At 42.2% G+C, this 6000-nt stretch overlaps 2 non-coding genes across 2 annotated transcripts; both read left to right on the top strand.

Moving 5' to 3' along the window:
- The first annotated feature begins 469 nt into the window (after nt 1-469).
- Nucleotides 470-557, top strand: trnap-agg (transfer RNA proline (anticodon AGG)). Its single transcript is given in 2 exon segments — nt 470-505; nt 522-557. It is a non-coding gene; the product is annotated as a tRNA-Pro (tRNA).
- A 3042-nt stretch (nt 558-3599) lies between these two features.
- Nucleotides 3600-3687, top strand: trnap-agg (transfer RNA proline (anticodon AGG)). The gene is given in 2 exon segments: nt 3600-3635; nt 3652-3687. It is a non-coding gene; the product is annotated as a tRNA-Pro (tRNA).
- Nucleotides 3688-6000: the final 2313 nt, after the last annotated feature.

Below are 6000 nucleotides of genomic sequence, written 5' to 3'. Positions count from 1 at the left end.
TTTGCTTTAAGAAGCTAATGGCACATTTTCATCACTGTCGATCTGGTTGCACGGGCAAAACAAGCGGTGAAGTAGACTTTCGTGCACGTTATTTCTGTTTGAATGCAAAAAGTAGGGGATGGATGTCTGACTTTGCAGTAAATAGGGGACAAGGTGACTGAGAGGTTCAGGCAATGGACTGCTGATCCAGTATGCCCCCAGCTTCGTCGTTATTGTGTTAAACATTTTCCCCTCGTTTTTTTTCGTCAATCAAATTGAACCTCATTGCCAAATTCACCTTTTACTGACAAGGATGCAGCTCGTTGGTGAAGTAATGTCTCAAAAAATAATCACTTCATCAAAGCGAAAACATTAGCAGGACGATGGAGAGGTGGACTCATGAGATCGGTCTCTGAGAGTCAGCACAGGCACGATGGGCCGAATAGCAAACTAACGTCAGAATCTGAGAGCTACGTCCTTCACTGTCGGCGGCTCGTTGGTCTAGGGGTATGATTCTCGCTTAGGGATTATAATAATTGAAATGCGAGAGGTCCCGGGTTCAAATCCCGGACGAGCCCTGCCAACTTTTAGTCAAAAAAAACACTTCTCAGCCGGTCGACATGTGAGAAAACTGACATGTTTCAAATTAAAACGTGTGATTGCACTCCGTTGTTCACACAGCGTCAAAAAATCCTGGAGATTCCCAGTAGCAAAGTGAAACTCACCGAACGGAGTAAAGTTCATATATTTCAGATGTACTCGGCTCGGTGTCTCATTGGACAACCTAAACCCGGTTTGATTCCCGCAAATACTTGATCAGTATATCGTCCTTCCTGCACGCATGAGCTCACCTCCATTGGGATAAGCATACATTCAGCATCAATCTCAACTTCAACGTGAAACAGACTCTGCCCTGAATATGAGTGCGTCCTGTATCTCTAGCGCTGAAAAGATATGAGAAGCTGGCTTTGGATTTAGTCCCTTGGCTGCCGAATTTAAACCGTACAGGAAATCAATCCGGGGTGGCCAACCTGCTTGGTCTGATTAAAAGGCGTTCAAACCCGACATTCCAGGCATGTTATAGTGTTCTGGCCTCACCATTCGGTTCAACGTATCGGATCATAAGCACCGCTCCCATTGTCTGCTAATGGTTCTGCTGTTCCCACTAACACGTCCTCTGGTCCATCCTTTGTTACTTTATTGCCCGCTTACCACCCACTTTGCCTTTTCGCATTGTGCCATTTATTATTCAATCACTCCTACGCTCCACTGTATCACAGGCATTCCTTTTTGTCCTTCCTCGCTGCCTATTTTTTTCCAGGCGCTATTTTCGTGGAAAAATCTGTAAACTTTACATTTTTCTTAAAATATCGGAATGATCATCTGACTGAACGTGAGCCCGGGAAATTCATCCACAGAATGTTCACCGCCTGCTGAGTTTTACAGAATGCTTTGTTTTTGTTCATTGTGTTTCTGTATCCCTTTTGAGGTGATGTGCTGGTCTGCCCGGGGCATTCTCTGTCTCTCCAAAATGGTGTGCTATCAGTATCGGATCGTTATCTATCTGTTTAAAAGGTATGTGCTGTCGGTCCCGGATTTCAAATTTCAAATTTCAAAAACTGCCTTTGGAGGATGCAGGATTTTTAGTTTGTTGTGTGTTTGTGCAAGCGAGGGAGTGCGTGCAAACATTCTGCGCGAATTTACTGTGCATTTCATATCATGGGAGGAAAAATGCATTACATGCAACTTGAAGCCACACTGATTTGATTCAACACGCATTCGGGAACTGCCTGACAGGAGAAGAATCAGCTGTGGGATTTTGCTATTCCACATTTGAAAGAAGGCAAATTATATAAGTTAGAAACATAGCGATTTTAGCGAGAGCTTGCGGATGGGCTGTGTGACATGATGAGCTCCTTCCCCCTTATTTTCAAATACAAATCAAATCAAGACAAGACAAGACATGACTGACTGACTGACTTTGTTTATATAAATATATGTATAAATATTTATACATGCATATATTTACATACATTCCCTACTTTTTAACTTTCACAATAAATGTGCTTTTCTGTTCTGCCTGCATTGGCTCTATTACATTTGACCTCTTTCACAGCACACGCAGCTTCTGTCTGATCCTGCAGAAAGGCACTCGCGACTTTAAAAGATGGCCTTTGTTGCGCACATCTTACCTCGTGGCTTGTCTTACACCATGGGCTTACTGTGTTTGGGTATTTACTGTTTGCACGCCCTGATTTCCAGTGGATTTCATGCAGTCGCACATAATTCGTTCAATCAAAAATATATAAATTAAGAAATCATTATTTATTTATTTAAATCTAATCAAATTCAATTTTTTGCAATAAAATTGTAAATTTATTTATTTTCTTATTATGATAAATATATATATGTTTTAAATTGTCTTTTTGTCTGGTTTGGTTTTACTTCCCTCCCTCTTTCCTGCTTGTCTATCACCTGAGGCTTCAACAACCGTCCCAGCCCCGCGTGGTCCTGAGACCCGCGCTCATTCACGCACAGCACAATTGCATTCAGGAATGATAGAAATCCCACTTTATTCTTCTGAAAGGGAACTGCTGTTCGTGAAGTGCCATTCTACAGCTGTGTAAGAGGGATGTGCTTCCTATCCAGGATCATTCGGTGTCTGTTTCAACGGGATGGTTGTCAGTTCCGGTTCATCAATTGCCCCTTTAAAACGTATCTTCTCATTATCCAGATCATCCTGTACATTTAAAAAGGAGTGTGATTATCAGCTGTGATAAGCGAATTGTTAAACTGTTGTGTTTCAAGCTACATTGACGTTGCCTGTGTCCGTGCACATCCATATCGCAGCGCATCTGTTCATTGCTCAAAATATGCTCATGTTTTCCGATATCCACTCCTTGATGCAACCCTTGTCCCAAATTTGCTCTCAATATAAAAAACAACAAATTTGGTACCGACGGTAGCGGCCGCGTGGTCTAATGGATAAGGTGTCTGACTTCGATTATAACTGTCATCTTATCAAAAGATTGCAAGTTCGAGTCCTGCAGTGGTCAGCTAACGCGCCGCGTGAAATATTATATTCTTTGTTTTGATTCTGCCTCAAAACCAACCATCTCGGACAGTCACTCACCTTAGTAAAGGAAGGCTGTTTGCTTTAAGAAGCTAATGGCACATTTTCATCACTGTCGATCTGGTTGCATGGGCAAAACAAGCGGTGAAGTAGACTTTCGTGCACGTTATTTCTGTTTGAATGCAAAAAGTAGGGGATGGATGTCTGACTTTGCAGTAAATAGGGGACAAGGTGACTGAGAGGTTCAGGCAATGGACTGCTGATCCAGTATGCCCCCAGCTTCGTCGTTATTGTGTTAAACATTTTCCCCTCGTTTTTTTTCGTCAATCAAATTGAACCTCATTGCCAAATTCACCTTTTACTGACAAGGATGCAGCTCGTTGGTGAAGTAATGTCTCAAAAAATAATCACTTCATCAAAGCGAAAACATTAGCAGGACGATGGAGAGGTGGACTCATGAGATCGGTCTCTGAGAGTCAGCACAGGCACGATGGGCCGAATAGCAAACTAACGTCAGAATCTGAGAGCTACGTCCTTCACTGTCGGCGGCTCGTTGGTCTAGGGGTATGATTCTCGCTTAGGGATTATAATAATTGAAATGCGAGAGGTCCCGGGTTCAAATCCCGGACGAGCCCTGCCAACTTTTAGTCAAAAAAAACACTTCTCAGCCGGTCGACATGTGAGAAAACTGACATGTTTCAAATTAAAACGTGTGATTGCACTCCGTTGTTCACACAGCGTCAAAAAATCCTGGAGATTCCCAGTAGCAAAGTGAAACTCACCGAACGGAGTAAAGTTCATATATTTCAGATGTACTCGGCTCGGTGTCTCATTGGACAACCTAAACCCGGTTTGATTCCCGCAAATACTTGATCAGTATATCGTCCTTCCTGCACGCATGAGCTCACCTCCATTGGGATAAGCATACATTCAGCATCAATCTCAACTTCAACGTGAAACAGACTCTGCCCTGAATATGAGTGCGTCCTGTATCTCTAGCGCTGAAAAGATATGAGAAGCTGGCTTTGGATTTAGTCCCTTGGCTGCCGAATTTAAACCGTACAGGAAATCAATCCGGGGTGGCCAACCTGCTTGGTCTGATTAAAAGGCGTTCAAACCCGACATTCCAGGCATGTTATAGTGTTCTGGCCTCACCATTCGGTTCAACGTATCGGATCATAAGCACCGCTCCCATTGTCTGCTAATGGTTCTGCTGTTCCCACTAACACGTCCTCTGGTCCATCCTTTGTTACTTTATTGCCCGCTTACCACCCACTTTGCCTTTTCGCATTGTGCCATTTATTATTCAATCACTCCTACGCTCCACTGTATCACAGGCATTCCTTTTTGTCCTTCCTCGCTGCCTATTTTTTTCCAGGCGCTATTTTCGTGGAAAAATCTGTAAACTTTACATTTTTCTTAAAATATCGGAATGATCATCTGACTGAACGTGAGCCCGGGAAATTCATCCACAGAATGTTCACCGCCTGCTGAGTTTTACAGAATGCTTTGTTTTTGTTCATTGTGTTTCTGTATCCCTTTTGAGGTGATGTGCTGGTCTGCCCGGGGCATTCTCTGTCTCTCCAAAATGGTGTGCTATCAGTATCGGATCGTTATCTATCTGTTTAAAAGGTATGTGCTGTCGGTCCCGGATTTCAAATTTCAAATTTCAAAAACTGCCTTTGGAGGATGCAGGATTTTTAGTTTGTTGTGTGTTTGTGCAAGCGAGGGAGTGCGTGCAAACATTCTGCGCGAATTTACTGTGCATTTCATATCATGGGAGGAAAAATGCATTACATGCAACTTGAAGCCACACTGATTTGATTCAACACGCATTCGGGAACTGCCTGACAGGAGAAGAATCAGCTGTGGGATTTTGCTATTCCACATTTGAAAGAAGGCAAATTATATAAGTTAGAAACATAGCGATTTTAGCGAGAGCTTGCGGATGGGCTGTGTGACATGATGAGCTCCTTCCCCCTTATTTTCAAATACAAATCAAATCAAGACAAGACAAGACATGACTGACTGACTGACTTTGTTTATATAAATATATGTATAAATATTTATACATGCATATATTTACATACATTCCCTACTTTTTAACTTTCACAATAAATGTGCTTTTCTGTTCTGCCTGCATTGGCTCTATTACATTTGACCTCTTTCACAGCACACGCAGCTTCTGTCTGATCCTGCAGAAAGGCACTCGCGACTTTAAAAGATGGCCTTTGTTGCGCACATCTTACCTCGTGGCTTGTCTTACACCATGGGCTTACTGTGTTTGGGTATTTACAGTTTGCACGCCCTGATTTCCAGTGGATTTCATGCAGTCGCACATAATTCGTTCAATCAAAAATATATAAATTAAGAAATCATTATTTATTTATTTAAATCTAATCAAATTCAATTTTTTGCAATAAAATTGTAAATTTATTTATTTTCTTATTATGATAAATATATATATGTTTTAAATTGTCTTTTTGTCTGGTTTGGTTTTACTTCCCTCCCTCTTTCCTGCTTGTCTATCACCTGAGGCTTCAACAACCGTCCCAGCCCCGCGTGGTCCTGAGACCCGCGCTCATTCACGCACAGCACAATTGCATTCAGGAATGATAGAAATCCCACTTTATTCTTCTGAAAGGGAACTGCTGTTCGTGAAGTGCCATTCTACAGCTGTGTAAGAGGGATGTGCTTCCTATCCAGGATCATTCGGTGTCTGTTTCAACGGGATGGTTGTCAGTTCCGGTTCATCAATTGCCCCTTTAAAACGTATCTTCTCATTATCCAGATCATCCTGTACATTTAAAAAGGAGTGTGATTATCAGCTGTGATAAGCGAATTGTTAAACTGTTGTGTTTCAAGCTACATTGACGTTGCCTGTGTCCGTGCACATCCATATCGCAGCGCATCTGTTCATTGCTCAAAATATGCTCATGTTTTCCGAT

The sequence above is a fragment of the Pristiophorus japonicus genome, unplaced genomic scaffold (genome assembly GCF_044704955.1).
Source record: "Pristiophorus japonicus isolate sPriJap1 unplaced genomic scaffold, sPriJap1.hap1 HAP1_SCAFFOLD_42, whole genome shotgun sequence".
NCBI lineage: Eukaryota > Metazoa > Chordata > Chondrichthyes > Pristiophoridae > Pristiophorus > Pristiophorus japonicus.
Note: the sequence above shows the minus strand (reverse complement) of the source record. Positions and strands in the feature narration are given on the sequence as shown.